The sequence below is a fragment of the Dermacentor silvarum genome, chromosome 4 (genome assembly GCF_013339745.2).
Source record: "Dermacentor silvarum isolate Dsil-2018 chromosome 4, BIME_Dsil_1.4, whole genome shotgun sequence".
Taxonomy (NCBI): domain Eukaryota; kingdom Metazoa; phylum Arthropoda; class Arachnida; order Ixodida; family Ixodidae; genus Dermacentor; species Dermacentor silvarum.
Window position 1 is genome coordinate 151,275,334 of NC_051157.2, and position 16,062 is coordinate 151,291,395.

General features: G+C 42.7%; 1 long non-coding RNA gene across 2 annotated transcripts; it reads left to right on the forward strand.

Annotated features, from left to right (window-relative positions):
* Positions 1-2,038: 2,038 nt before the first annotated feature.
* LOC119448353 (uncharacterized) lies at positions 2,039-14,877 on the forward strand. 2 transcript variants are annotated; one of them, XR_007466524.1, is made up of 6 exons: positions 2,039-2,214; positions 3,687-3,783; positions 5,861-5,929; positions 8,819-8,873; positions 9,163-9,232; positions 12,230-14,877. It is a non-coding gene; the product is annotated as an uncharacterized LOC119448353 (long non-coding RNA). The 2 variants fall into 2 exon arrangements; XR_005191061.2 differs by lacking the exon at positions 9,163-9,232.
* The last annotated feature ends 1,185 nt before the right edge of the window (positions 14,878-16,062 follow it).

Sequence of the window (16,062 nt, forward strand, 5' to 3'; positions counted from 1 at the left end):
CGTCTGCATTTCGAAAAAGTCATATAGCAGAGATCGCCTCGTGTTTCACCGCAGCCAGCCATTGCTTATTATTGCCCAGAAAACTAAATCAGGCTGAGGCTGTTCGAGTATTCTTTCAAAAAGATATTTGCGGTTATCTTGCGGTAATGGGCTTATATTGAATTGGAAATTCATGTCCGAACTTTCATTTTCTAAAATTTCCGGACCACATCCAAGTATCCGCACGTACATGTGACGTCACCGAAATAAAGCTATTACTTTCGTACTTGAATTGTTACTGCTCACTTAAACGTGTTTAGCTTCCTCAGTTAAGTCTTTGGCTGCATGAGAATACAAAAAAAAGAACTCCGTTTCGCCCGGAAGCTTAAGTATGATAGGGGCAGAACAGCATTACGAAGTAGAATTTGTAGGCCTTATCGGCCGTATCGATTGCAGTAAACATTCTTTAATGATAAATTAGGAATCATGGTGTCGCACGCGCAAATTTGACATAAAGAGGTGTCATTCGATGACCGCAAACGCTCCCTGTTACCACTTTCGCCTGATGAAGAGGGTAAACAAGGGAGAGCGAACGCTTCCGCCGCCTCTCGCTTCATTGCGTATCTGAAACTTGAGATAGCGCGACCTCCAGCACACATGCAGCAATCAGTCTTATCGGCTCCCCCAAGTTTGCACACGCCCGACATTACCTCCAAGATAGGTCACAGGTAGTACACGCGCTGACCCGCACGTACAGCCAAGCGCCAGCACGGTAGGCTATCGGATGAGATGCGCGCTCACCTCCACCGCCCCCCTCCGCCCCTGCATCGCGCGCTGTATTACAATGCCGCGCGCTAACCTGACGCCACACTTTGCGCGATTTTATTACTTTGCCTCTCACATTCAGCGCTCATCAAGCCACGATCCTGAACAAATAACCATCTCACGCTTTCCATCCGACCCTCAACGCCCGTCGGGCGCGATAGGATATTTTTGCGCAATATGATATTTTCCAACGAGCGAGCGAGCTTCAATAGTCACACTTTTGTTCGCTATGTGGTAGAGCGTGCATGACGAATTACGGAATGCCATATTCCTATAATCGCTCATAAATTTACAACGCGTTACCACTATTACAGGGTTATTCGCTTCCACTGACCAGAAGCGTTACCCAAAAAGTTCCATCGTGCCTGCATACTGAATATAATATCTTTTTGCGGTAGTCATTATTGACAGTTGTTGTACCACCGTTAATAATTTAGTAATCAGGATTACGTCCATCGGATATATTCGAGCTGAATGGCAGCATTCCACTGTACCTTAACCGTTTTTACTCTATTGCCGCAGCGACAATCCTGTGGATATTTTCGTCGTGGTCGCGTACATTGCCGAAACAAACGTCAAATGGGTGAACTGCCGTTTGTTGCCGCCAACACTCCTTTCTCAAGATCATCTTGAGAAGAAAACTTATGGTTCTTATCCATCCACTCTGGTAAGCAGCGTCACCGGTTTTTATCGTTGCGTATTATTGAAATTAGATAGATTGGAAAATATCTTTAGATTATAATGAATAAAATAGCAGGAAAAGTTCAAGTGATACAAGGAAAGCGGTACACACGTTTTCTTTATTTTAAACATGTACACTGTAAACACAAATTAGCCCATATGGGCGCTTTAACAGCTGACATGCCCTTTTTCCTCCCAAGCTCAAAACAGTTACTCCCACGAGATGGCGTAAAACAAGCTAGAACCTTTATTTTACCCTCGACCTCATTCAGATGAACATTAAGGGGATGTTGCGGTAGTAAAATGGGGGTTCTCAAAAAATAACTGGCGTTGGGTAGATAGGGAGTGCTGAATACGCCCATATCTAACCCGAGCCAAACAGCTAAAGAACTCAGCCGCCAGGTGCCGCCTGCCATGACCAACATGGCTGTCACCCCGAGCGACAATTTCAGTAGAATTTCTGCACTCAGATTTGAAATATCCCGCGCAATGTGCGTCCGCGTTGTTTTTCTGTTTGGAGTAGCCGCGCTAGCGCTGCAGGTGCTGCAGAGAATGCCGCGCCAAACCCGAAACTACGCCACCGTACCGAAACTTTCGAAACGCCGCGCCGACGGGTCTTCGGAGTGCGCGCGCTCGAAGCGACCAAGCGGCAGCCATTACCACCAGCGTCGGCGCATTGTTCTGCCGTCGTTGGTGTCTCCCGCAGTTTCGAACAGCCAAGACTCCACGGTAAGTGATTTTCAATGACCGCTGCACGTTCTGTGTATGCATATGTGTTCAGAGGCGCTGATACGACTTATTGAAGGCCTCAGTGCAACAGTTGGCCGTCCCGAACCATTTTGCAAACTGCCTTGCACGATCACCGTGTTTGTGAGAGCTTTGTCGTATTCGAAGCGAGTGCTTAGAGTGGAGCGAGAGTAGTTAGAAAACATGATTTTAGATGATGAGGAACTTTGCGATGTCTTCGAGGTCTGTTAATAGGATGGCTGTGAGCGTTCGTGATGTTTCCCCAAGCGCAAGCCACTGCCAGAGAAGTTCCGTGCAGTGCGGGGTGAGCTAAGCCGCCAAGCTTCGCCGCCTAACCGCGGCCTTAAAATGTGTCAACTCGTTACTGCGACGCGCGTGTGTGCGGGTTTCGGCGCTTCTTTGTGCGCGGTATCTGCTAGCTGCCGCTTACGTGGCGCCAATCCCCTCGTACGGTTGTGTGCAGTAGGTCGCTTACTAAGCGTGCACTGTGTAGATTTGCCGGTACGCTCCGGGCCGGCGTCTGTCTCTTTGCGCCCACGCCGCTGATTGTGCAGGCAGTGCGCGATTGCTGCGCCTAGCCGCGCAGCTTGGGGAGCCAGCACCCGTCGACTTTGGTCTTTAGATTACCGTTCACATTACCGAATACGCCGTCTTTCTACCCTTCGCGAGCAGAAAACGATGCGGTTGGCTTGACCAAACATTAATTTACGTGACAGCGCTGGCGGTGATAGATCAAGGGAACGTAGCGCGGTGGCTGTGTTATTTGCTGATGCAGTGACTACGCCTCCCATGCAAGCACTGTGCAATATCTATATAGTCGGCGATTGTACAATGTTATTATTCGACTGCCCGCTCTGTGCACTGGATGCCTTGACTTGTTTAATGTTTGTTTTGCTGCTGCACCATTGCGTACAGATATTCAGTTTTGATTTCTACATACCAAATGCATACAATGTCGCCCTTTCAAACTCAGGATCTTATCACACTTGACAGTGTGATCGTACTGTGCACGAGTAATATTAACTCAATTCCTGCTGCTGGTAAAAAAAAAGAATGGCTGGCTGATCAACCCAAATCTGACAAAAATGTGCTTTAGGTCCGCCATTGTCTATTGTAAAAAGAGATACTACCTTGGTATTCAATGTCAGTGACACTCATTAATTATGCATCCTCTTGACCGAAATAATTTGTCTTGGAAGCCATTCAGTTTATGTGATCAGTAAACATTTCATGGCTTAAGTGCATAGGGGCATGAGTTGGGTAACGGCTTTTGTTGTAAAGAGTAAAGCCTGTTAAAATATAAAATTTTGGCAAGCATAGTTTACCAATAATGTAAGCTGAGCAGCATACAAAACTCAGCGTAGCAGCGGAAGTAATCCCGTATCAACTTGCGGCTATGCTGTTGCGGGCTCTATGTAACATTGCTGTGTCTAATTTTTCACTTGTGTTTCAAGACTGCAGCCGTTTCATTGCCAGCTGTAAGGATGAAGCAGCTTCATAGCCGGACATCAGACGCCTTCCAAGTTCCCCTTTTCAGCAACAGAGGCATAGGTAGGCTCTTACCTAGTTTTTTTTTTACCCTGTATCTTTTACCTGCAATGGCTAGTTTTGTGGCTTCGGTTAGAGGGAATGCCGTGACACCTGTTCCATGGGGCAGAAGACATATATAAGCATGTGTGTTCCAGTAAGAAAATAAAAATGCTGAAGGAGCCCAACATGACGTATTTGAGGACAAATGTATCATGTAAATTACTATGTGACAAAAATAAAACCGACAAGACTTGGTGCACAGTGTGCAGATGTGTGCATCAGAATAACGACGAAAACCTTGTGCAATTAGTTTTAAAAAATATTCACTAGGTTGTTTTGTGTGGCATTATTATCATTGTCCTCTATCACATTATTGCAAAACTGTGCTCTCTAGTATTGCGTGTTAAAAACACAGTTCAAGTACATCATTTTCCTTCACCATCATATGCATAGAACATATGCATATAAACAGAGTGGAATTCTTAAAAAGTTGCTTTGCTTCACCGACCCTAATTTTCGGTCCTTCTCAAGTTTTCCCATCTATTTAAAAAAAGTTTCATGAACACTTTCCAGGGTTTACAAGCAGCTTAAGCACATTGTGCCAGACTGTGAATAAGCCAAAGAGGTCCTAGTGTCTATAGTGGTGTCTGGTAAATGCAAGTTTCTTGATTGATGCTTTATGCTTAGTACCAATTGGAGTAAGTCATGATTTTAGCAAAATGTTTGTTTTCCAGGCAAATGTCATTTGATGTGTGTCCAAAGAACCACACTTTTTAATACAGTTGCTCATTCTCTAAGTCCACTGCTTAGTATTATGAAATGCATGTACCGTGTAAGCATAGTGTTTGGCCTTCAGCTTAAGGTAGTATGGGCACGCTTGCATGCACATAAAGTAGCATTAATACAAATGTGAAAACGCAAGTGATAACACGACACAGCTATGCATAAACATTTTCACATGAGCAGATCACTCAGCGCAATCCTTAGGAAAGTAAGTAAAAATATAATAATGTGCTTATATGATAAACAGTGCTGATGTTTCAGGAGCATGGCCTTTTACCATCATATACAATAACAGTTCGTTGTTTAGGATTATAAAACTATTTGCCTTATTTGTGTCCAACTGCTCTAAATTTGAAAATTCTCGTTGATTGCATTAGAAAGTTTTTGGGAGTGTCTTCAGTCACTGCCAGAATTAAATTTGTAATTGGAGCCATCGTATGTGTGATAACAAAAAAAACATTTTGGAACCAGTTGACTGTTATGCAGTATGCTAAGTGTGCATATTAGAACAGTAACATATATCTTCATTGTAGACATGTATAAAATGTGTATGTATACATCTTTAAGTCATAGACTGTGCAGTTTTATTCAGATGTGTGATTGTGTGGATGTAGGTTCTTCTGTATAGCATTGTCTAGCATTTCTTAGCAGTACATTAAGGTGTGGCACAAAGAGAAAAATATTGTTCAAACAAAATGGTTGAAGTTTACTCTTAAGAGGCTTAAGCACGTTTGGATGATTTTACACCATGTAGTAAAACAAGAATAGGAAGTGAGCTGCTCGTCACAACCATATGGCACCAACAAACAATGAAGACAAGGAAAGAAAAAAAGAACAGAAGTGAAGTGGACCAAAGGACAACTCGTTGCTGATAGGAGCTGTATTCACATCTGCATGAAGCATGCAATCTTTTATTGAGTTAAATCAACAGCTCTTCCTCCTGTTCACTTTGTTGCAAATTTCTGCGTGTGTACTAAGTCTGGCACTGGAAGCGTTAGGCAGTGCCACTCGTGGCCTTGGTGCTGGATGTAACACATCCTTCTAACTGTAGGTCTCATGTGTTATGTGAACCTAAGTTTTCTTGAATTCATGTACCCTGCAAAAGCTGCACTTGAAACGATATGCTATATACGCCACCGTTGCCATGAGTAGCACTGGCTGACAGTCCCGTGGCCAGACATTGATTTACCTTGCTTAACTATTCTGCAAAACTGTTTTGCATGCAAATGTGGTGATTAGTATACATGCGAAATGCCTCACAGCATAAAATTTTTGATATGCATCTTACAATTCTTATTATTTTGTTTTAACTCAGGATGCCATTCTACCTGTGCTGCATTGTGTGGCTGACCACTCCTAGGATCTCAGCAGAATCATTACACAGGTGTGTACCTTTGTGATTCTGACTACGGGTATTTTTGTAGTTTACGTTTGGTGTAATTGCACAGATGAAATGAAAAACAGATTAAAATATGAGCTGACAGGCACTGTCTCCAAACTTTAGTTACAAAGGCAAATCTTTTTTCACAGTTGTCTTTATAGCAATACAAAAGAATGTGCACATCAAAACACCAGTGTCTAACAAGCAACATCATTGTAGTGTAGAAGAAACCAAAACATCATACGAAAACTTGTACTAAATTAGGGACTGTATTAAAATGTTATGAGAAACACCATTTCTTCAGAGCGACAGTTTGTGTATTGGAGCCTTGAACTATTTCTCGGGTTACTCTGTCTCGTTTCTTGAACCCAAGTGATGTCTTTTTCTTTTGGTTAGTGATTTTACTCAGACCGCTGCATATTTTGGCACAGTCGGCGATCAATATCTGTGACCGCTACAAGTGGCAAGCCGCGCTCCCCGCGACGAATACTGTGAACAGTACTTTCATTGCGGCAAAAGTGCCTACAGCTACTTCTGTGGAAGATCATGCAAACTAAATAACCTATATAAAAGCATCAGGTGACTCCACTAAGAGCCTTTTATGTCTTACGCACCAGACTAGGATGCAAGACTTAGGTTATTTTGCAACCAAGACGCCCACATACAACGCTTAAAACATGAATATTGTGGCGAGTTGGGCACATTGGTACATTATTACGAGAATTTCAGCGCAATAAAACACAAGGACGACACAAAGAAATGACCAGGACAAGCGGTGAACTTGTAACAGGTTTTATTGTAGCGAATTTCACATATATATGCACTATCCAACAAAGATGTCATTATCTGCACATGCGTAGAAATACCATCTCTTTATCTGAGAGTTGTATCGATGGCACGCTAACACACCTTTCCTCTAGCCGGGCAGTACGTTCTGCTTCAACAATTTCTCGAGTGAAGCGCGATTTGCTCTTCATAATGACAGACGTATTATGTATGTCATGTGAACAATCCTTACATGTTAAACATTGACAAGCCAGGAAACCTTGTCTTTCCCTTCATGCGTGTTTTTCACATAGTTTGCATGCTCCCTAACACTTATCCTAAGATTGACGTATCTCCCAGTTTGGCCAACGTACACCTTTCAGCATCTTAGAGGGATTTCGTAGACTACACCTTCCGCACAATCAACAAAGGGTGGAGGGTGCCTATGCGTTGTGCCTCAGGCTTGCTCCTTTCTTACCTATGGGTCGGTCATTGTGCAGAGCTTGGACAGCCTGTTAGGTGCGGTGAATACGACTTTTACGTCGTACCGCTGGGTCACCTTTTTCAGGTTGCCTGAAAGCTTGTGTACATACGGTATCACAGCTACCTTCTGCCTGCATGGTGATACTGTATGTTCACAAGCTTTCACACAACCTGAAAAAGGTGACCCAGTGGTACGACGTAAAAGTTGTATTCACCACACCTAACAGGCTGTCCAAGCTCTGCACAATGACCGACCCATAGGCAAGAAAGCAGCAAGCCTGCGGCACAACACATAGGCACCCTCCACCCTTTGTTGATTGTGCAGAAGGTGTAGTCTACGAAATCCCTCTAAGATGCGGAAAGGTGTATGTTGGCCAATCTGGGAGATGCGTCAACGTTAGCTTAAGTGTTAGGGAGCATGGAAACTACGTGAAAAACGTGCATAAAGGGAAAGACTTTCAAGGTTTCCTGGCTTGTCATTGTTTAACATGTAAGGATTGTTCACCTGACCTACCTAACACGTCTGTCATTATGAAAAGCAAATCGCGCTTCACTCGAGAAATTATTGAAGCAGAACATATTTCCCGGCTGGGGGGGGGGGAAGGTGTGTTAGCATGCCATCGATACAACTCACAGATAAAGAGATGGTCTTTCTACGCATGTGCAGCTAATGACGTTTGTGTAATGAAATATATGTGAAATTGGCTACAATAAAACCAATTGTAAGTGCAGCGCTCGTCCTGGTCGTTTCTTTGTGTCGTCCTTGGGTGTTATTGCGCCGCAGTTCTTGTAATAATGTGCTGTGGGTTTTTTTCTTCTTTTTGAGTCTGTTGTTTAAAAGGTCATTTTTCTTTTCACTGTGTTAGATAAAGTCAGTCACAGGAAGGTCGCGACTATATTTTATTTCAGCAACCCTTTATGTGACTTCACACAATTCCTTCACACGTTGCAACCAAGCTTATTTTTTAAATGTATGCCTTTCTTTCAGCATGGAAAAAATCTTACATGAAACAAGGTGATAAGTACTGCTTATGCATTTGTACGATATTCCGACAGAAAGGTGAAAAGTAATAATTCTATGGCTTTCATAAATTGTCTACCTAATCTACAAGATTTCCTAATGGGAATAAGACAAATTCATTTGTTTGCACTAGCCTCTAACAGAAACAAGAAATTACAAACTTAGCTTTTAAGAGGGCCCTGAAAGGGGCCCAAGGGGGCAGTTAATTGGTGTGCACGTCCTCTTTTCTAGCGCAGCCATCGCCGCACATGGCTGTCGATGCAGCTGAGCACATATGCAGCCTGCGCACCTTGTTCTAGAGGTAATCTGCTGTGTGTGCAAAGAGTGGGCATGCTGACATGGCGTGGTATTATGTGCATTGTCTTCCTGCTTTGCGGGCACCACTATAATGTGACAAAAGCAGCGTGTGGCCATTTGGTTATCCCAATTCTGGTGTAATGGCACCACAAAAAGTGAACAAAGATGTGCACACATGACACAAGCCTCAGCTCTCACCTCAAGCTTTATAATCAAGAAACAGACAATATATAATAACAAGTGGTGATATGATGTGATGTTATCTATTAAAATTTTTCGTGCAGTGCAACTGATAGATGACTGATGCATTTGTCATTCTTTTTAAGTTTCAGAAGCCACAATTGCCTGGCATGCTGTCTGGTCATGATGCGTGGCTACAATGTGAGTTTTGTTGAACACAGTACTGCTGCCACATTTGTTAGTGCTTCAGAATGCATGAGGGCAGGTTGTTTCACACAGATGAGTCATGCTCCCCCAATCACGCATTAATTCCGTAGTGTTTAGACGCAACCAAGGATGGAAAAAAGTCAGGACAGGAAAGAGCGTTCTTTCCTGTCCTGACTTTTTTCCGTCCTTGGTTGCGTCTAAACACTACGGAATAAGATGAACCAACTAGCCCAGCAACAAGTCCTGACACGCATTAATACAGCATCCCATCTGTCCAATGTAGGCACAACCTTTTGAGGATTCCAGACTGTACACAACACTTGTGGCCTAGTTTGCCGGATGCATATTATGCCGTAAGCCACAACCAACCTTCTTTATTTTTTACTTCTGCCTTTTTTTTGTCACAGCACAAAACCGTCCTAACAAGGGCCTGTGAAAATATGATTTGCACAACTGAATTAGGCATGACGATGGAATATAATGAATGAGATGAGCCAAGTAAAAAATGGCCGCAGTTGTTTCGTATGCTCTTGTGCTTTTTCATGGGCAAAAGCGCACTTGGTCCCTATGGGCTAAATGCTTTTCTTTCTGTAGGAAGCTTGTGAACAGAGATTTGCTCTGATGTGAGAAAAAATACTGCAGCCAGGAAAACAATTTGGTTGTTGTGTGTGGCATGATTTGAAGGAGGTGATGCACTGTGCAACAGAAGTTGTGTACAGTTGGCCATCGCCATCTTGTTATGCCTATATTGTATTAATTTGAGATTGGGGTGAATCACGCTTGTGCCTAACAAATCTCATCCGCACATTGCAACATACTCTAAAAAATGCTGGTTCATTCTTGTGTTCCACAAAACTCGTTATAGCCTAAAATTATGGAACTTGGACATCATAACAAGCACAATGGAATGCGGACCCAAAGAGACACAGACTGGATGTGCGCTAGTCTATCTCTCTTCGTGTTCGCGTTCTTTCCTGCTTGTTATGATGTCCAAGTTCCGTTATCACAAAGAAGCCCAAACTTCTGCATTGAACAGAAATTATGACCAGAGAGTTCATAAGATAATTAAGCTTTGGCAGATTCACAATGCAAAGGACAAATGCATCGCTCATTCTCAGTTACATTGGATGAAGAAATTGTTTTTGAATGAATGACGTCACTTCATATCACCACATGTTATGTGCGATTTCTGTTTTGTTATTAACGCTAGAGTTGAGAGTAGGCACTTGTGTCCTGCTTGTCATCTTTGTTTACTTTCTGTGATGCCATTAAGCCGAATAAATCCATGACATGAACTGCCAGTCCATATAGCTCTACATTGTATGCAGTATGGCTGTTGGCCTGACTTTGACAAGTGCGAAGTAGCAATAAAAACTTCAGAAAGTAGAACTTTGGGCCAGTTGGTGATGCATATTAGAGTACGGTGAAGTGCAATAGATGGGACAATATGAGGTGAGACAGACGGGCGAAGCTCTACTGACAACTATGAACGTTTATTGGAAAATTTTGCTGCACCAGGACAATGCTGCATGTGCCCAAGACACCTGAAACCAGCAGCAAACAAAGCAGGCACAAAAAAAACAAGGAAATACGGCAAAAATTGCTAACAACATGTGCACGATCTTTTCTTCAAACGTGATAATTGGGAAGCATGTGTACGCTGGTCAACTGCGCACAACTGGCACAAGAGACATCAAAAATGAAACAGAAGTAGAACTAGCTTAGCTGTGGCTACCTGTGAATAGCGCTTCTTTGTTTAAAGTGCCACCAAAGCCACGCTAACTCACGTATCAGATCCAGAATTGAAAATAATTTTCAATTAACACTGCTGCAAAAAGCTCGCATTCTAATTTTGTTTCTCCATGGCCTACAACTTCCACATTCTTCAACTACATATAGTAACCGCAACATTTGCAGTCCAAGGCAAGATCCAACTTCTTCTTATTTCAAACAACTGAAGTGCTGTCACAGCCTGTCGTTCAGGTACTGGCCAGTCTGTCCCAAGTAAACACGACCGCTGCTTGAAGGAATTCTGCACATGACAGAAGTAGCGCATGAGACATACTGATACTCGTGTTTCCTCGTACAGTATTTCCTTACTCGACTACCCATAATGCGTTTGCACAGTTGTGCCAACTTGCATGGTGCAGGAAACACAGGAACCACCCCATACTTCCCTGTGACTTTCATCAAGTTGTGTGAAACCTTACGCACATAAGTGTTGCCCCCTTGAAGGGGTGGATGTGTTGCTGAGGTTTCACACAACTTAAGGAAAGTAGCAGGGAAGTATGGGTGGATCTTGTGTTTTCTGTGCCATGCAAGTCGGCACAACTGTGCAAATGCGTCACGAGTAGTCAAATTAGGAAATACTGTATGACGAAACGTGAGTGTCAGATGTCCCATGCGCTAATTCTGTCGTGTACAGGATTCGTTAAACTGTGGTCATGTTTACTTGGGACAGACTGACCAGTGCCTGAGTGACAGGCTGCGACAGTACTTTAGGTGTTTAAATTTCTCCTTTAAATAAGGAGAAATGAGGGATCTTGCCTTGCAGTGCAAAAGTGTGTTATTGTGGCTTTGGGGGCACTTTAACCAAAGAAGTGCGACTCATAAGTAGCCACAGCTCAGCTAGTTCTTCTATTTCTGTTTTCTTGTTTATTCCCCTTGGGCCAGTCGTGCGCAGTTGACAGCGTACACGTCCTTCCCAATTACCATCACATTCATAAGAGAGTGTGAATGCGTTGTTAGCGATCTTTGCCATATTTCTTTCTTTTTTGTGCCTGCTCTGTTTGTTCCTTGTTTCGGGGTGTCGTGGGCGCATGTCCTGCTGCAGCGAAATTTTCCAATAAATGTTCAGCTGTCAGTTGCGCTTGTCCCGTCTGTCTCGCCTAACCTTGTCCCATCTATTGCACTTCACCATACTCTAATAGCAGTAAGAAGAGCAACCAACTCACCCAAGCAATAATCAAAGCCCACAGAATTGCCAAATTGAAGGAAAAATGTTTCAGTGTAGGACCTGTTTTGTGAACTGATAAGGAAATGGCATACTTGTTTGCAAACCAATGACCAGGTGCATTTTCCATGCACATACATTATTGTGTGTAACTGCTCCCTGCTTCTTAGGTTTTTTATGGCTTTTATCAAGCATTCCAGAGTACTTGACTGTTTGTCTGTTGTAAAATTAAATCAGTTGTTATTCAGCATGGCGTGTCATTTTCTATAAGCCCTTACTTTGTCTTTTTACTTGGTGCTGGTCCCACCTAAATATGAATTTCCAAATAGACTTTTTTTAGATTATAAACAGAATACTTTTAATATGTATTTCATTACAAAAACTTTCTCAATTTTAGGAAGTCCTGCTGACCCCAAGCATGGTGTGAAATGAAGAAATGGCACTCCACATCCATAGAGAGCTTGATTTCCCCTGTGTCATGGTTACTTGTTGGCATAGCCAGTCTGTTAGCTTAATTTTTGGTTCTTCCCTATTGAATGCTCAAGAAAGGCACCAAAACTGTCATTCATTGAAAAAAAAATTGTTTGCAGACACTGCCATGCACAAAGCCCTTGACCTCATTGAATGTTTTTAAAAGAAAATGCAGCTTCTGTGTGCAGCAATAGGCTGAACAAGACGAGGGCAAACAGGAAGGTTGCGACATTAGTGTTCAAGAGTTGGCCAACAAAGAAGGTCACAAGCTGAAGCCAACATCTTTACAAGGGAACAAATGGATTTAGCCTGAGCCATTCCCTGTTCGACCAGCCAAGTCTCCTTGTCGAAACATGTGCTCTAGGCTGAGGCGTACATATCCCGTTATACCACTCTCGATCAACGATACACCAATACAATTAGCAACTTGTGGCAAGGTCGTAAATTCACGTTTGAAGGGAATGTAGTGTGCACCCTGCAAGGTAGCATGAATAGTATGGTATTTACTTGAATGAAATGCAGATTTGCTTGCCAGTTACTTTATCCCCATGCTATAATTGGAAAGCATGGTTCCTTAGAGAGAATAATGATTTGAAGTTCACGCAGTTTTGCTCCTTTATGTAAGTTCACACTGTTACGGTTGCTACACTACCAGTCCTGTCTGCAACTGCATAGTAGTGTTCCGAGTACGCAGCCCAATTCAATAGAAAAGGTAGGCTTTTTCCTCAGAAAATGTGCTGCTGCCTCACAGCTTGATGCAGACAAGTATTTTATATCTGGATGGTGACTGCAATAGGATGTGCTTCTTAAGTAAGAGCGATATGCTGTTTCAAGTGCAATTAAATGCAATTTCAAATGACCTCAGCTTGGGGGATCACACGATGGGAGGCCAATGTGAGAAGGAGGATTTGATATTGTTACGTTCGATATGTTACATTACATACTGTGACAATATCTTAGAACAAGGCACTTGAACATGAGAAAGCACGACTTATTTCATCTAAAGTTGCTACTGTTGGATATGATCAGGGAAGGTACTTATTCGTGACTCCATTTGCAACATGTTACAATGCTGGCTTAATATTTTGCACTGGGTAGATGAAAAAACCACTGCTTGCACAATATTCAACTAAACAAGGTAGCCATGCTAAAGTGTCCATGCAGAACACAACTCATGCACTATTAGAAAATAAATACGCAGGGTGATCGTTTCTAAGTTTTATGGAATTTTTAAAAATTTCCTGTGGCAGACAGCATAATTCTTGTCCTTGAGCTGGACTATTTGAAGAGGCGGATTACTAGCACAAGAAATCGAAACATATATTCAATTAGTTAATGAAAATTTCAGTAATTAACTTCTTAACTGATTAGTTTACAACACATATTGCAATTGACAAATGGTAGCCAGAGAGCTTGCAAGACGTATCTACTTGAAATGGATTTCCAGGATGACACCAGTTTCGAGATATTATTTCCAAAGTGTGGGACGAAATACATGAATGTTCTAGTTACTTTTGTGCTTCAGTGGAGAAGATAGCATTTTGTTAAAAATGTAAGTTGATAAACAGTGCATTTTTAGGGCAAGTTTGATGGCATATATCTCCAAACTGGTGTCATTATGGAAATTCATTCCAAGTGGGTATGCCTTGCAAACTCACCGGCTACAATTCGTAAATTGCAATATCGGCCGTAATGTATTTAATTCAAAAGATAATTAGTGGATTTTTGTTAATTAGCTGAATATGTGCTACGATTTGTCGTGAAAGTAATGTCCGCATCTCTGAGAAATACAGCTAAGGACTAGAATTATTATATCTGCAACAGGTTATTTTTAAGAATTGTGTAAAACTTAAAAATGATCACCCTGTATATAGGGGACCCTGTTTGGAACTTTCACAAATCTAGTCATAAACAAAAAGACCAAGGATCAAATCCCGGCCATGGCAGCCACATTTAGATGGGAGCGAAATACAAGAACACCTGTGTACTTATATTTAAACGTACATTAAAGAATCCCAGGTGGCCCAACTTAATCCAGAGTCCCTTCCAACGACGGCGTGTCTCAGAATCATATGATGGTTTTGGCTCATAAAACACTATAAATAAATTTTTAATCTTTAGTAACCTGCTAAAAAATGCAACGCAATCACTAAACCAAATGTTTTAGCTCGTTTGCGTGATAAGTCCCAATTTCTTAATTTAGTATTAGGTATTTATCATCGTATGTTTTGTGCTAGTTCATGCAAAATACCACCGCTGGTCGGCCTCATTCTATAGTCCACTGTTAATTTTGGGTAGCTTAGTCATGCAAGTTCAACATATATATAGGCTGCAATATTGTGGAATGTCTGCCCAAAGTAACAGTTCAAACAAATGGTTCTGTATTTATGGTTCAATATGGGACGAAATAAGATTTCTTAAATTGTCGTTTCTTGCGTTCACTAATTTTATTGTGTTAGGACGTGTACAATAGTATTGACTGGCATGTTTATGATGTAGTTTTTTTTAATCCAGACAGTTTTTTAATGGTACAAGCAATGCTTTTGATTTGGCAGAAAGAACATATTTTATTATATTTGTCACATTTGGTGTATAATAAATGTTGTTCTCTTTAGTGTGTGTGTGTGTGTGTCGTGTATTTTTCCTCTCAGCGAGTAGCATCTGCTCTCGGAAGGCCCCTGCTGACCTCGGAGGCATTGCCGATTACTAGCATTTTCGCGAGGACGACTTCATGACAGCACAAGGTTTGCCAAGAGGGGCTCTGCGATCAGTGAAAGGAAAAGGAAGTCGAAGTGCAGCGACGACTTCGTGAATTCCCAGGGCCGCCGATTGTGTCACGTGTGGCGAGCACGCGGCGAAATGTTTCGTGGCGGGACGCCGCCGCGCTTACGCAGTGGCAGACGGGATACAGCAGGCTAAAGTGTCGGACGCCGGCGATAGCTACAAGCGTCGGTAGTGCGGGCCAAACGCAAGCTCGGGCGGCAGCTCCTCGGTCGGCCCCGTTCCCTTGAGCTTTGGTGTCCGGCGTCCGACATTTTGGCCTGTGGTGATCCGTTGGGTGCTGTGTAAGCGCGTGACCCATCGCCACCAAGCATTTCGCTTCGTGGTCGCCCCACGTAAACTAAAACGCCTTTAATTGCATCCATAAACTCTCTAATTAATACCAAAAAACGCCCTAAATGCCGCCTTAATTGCATCGCAAATGCTCCCATTTGGAAATGATAAAACTCCCATTGAGGCCTGCCAGCCAAATGGGGGTAAAGTGGGCATATTACGGTACTCCCGTAGTATGCCGAAGGAATGCCCACCTAAATGGGAGTTTTATCGAACGCCCATTCTATGGGAGCAAAAACATGTACAAATGGGAATGCGCTAGAGGACAAGTGAAAAACGCCCATCTGGGTGTTTTTCTGTTTAGTGTGTACCTAGTTTCCGGTACTATCACATTCCAGATATTGTCTATGCGACATTGCTGCCACTGATCTAAAGATGCAGTTGGCACACAAATTGTGCTCTACCGGGGACGCTTGACTTCTGCACATGTAAATGGCATCGGTAACGTTTCGTGTTTAGGAGCGTAGCTCCTGAGGCTCTCACGATGTCCGTTATCGCCGTCGTCGTCGTAGCTCGCCGTCGCGCACGAAGCGTGCAATCGTGATGTTTCTTTCAACCATGAACTAAATTCCGTACTAGCCGATCTTTACTCACGCTTCCCGTCTGCGAATTTTATGCTGTGTGGCGATTTTAATTTTCCGGACA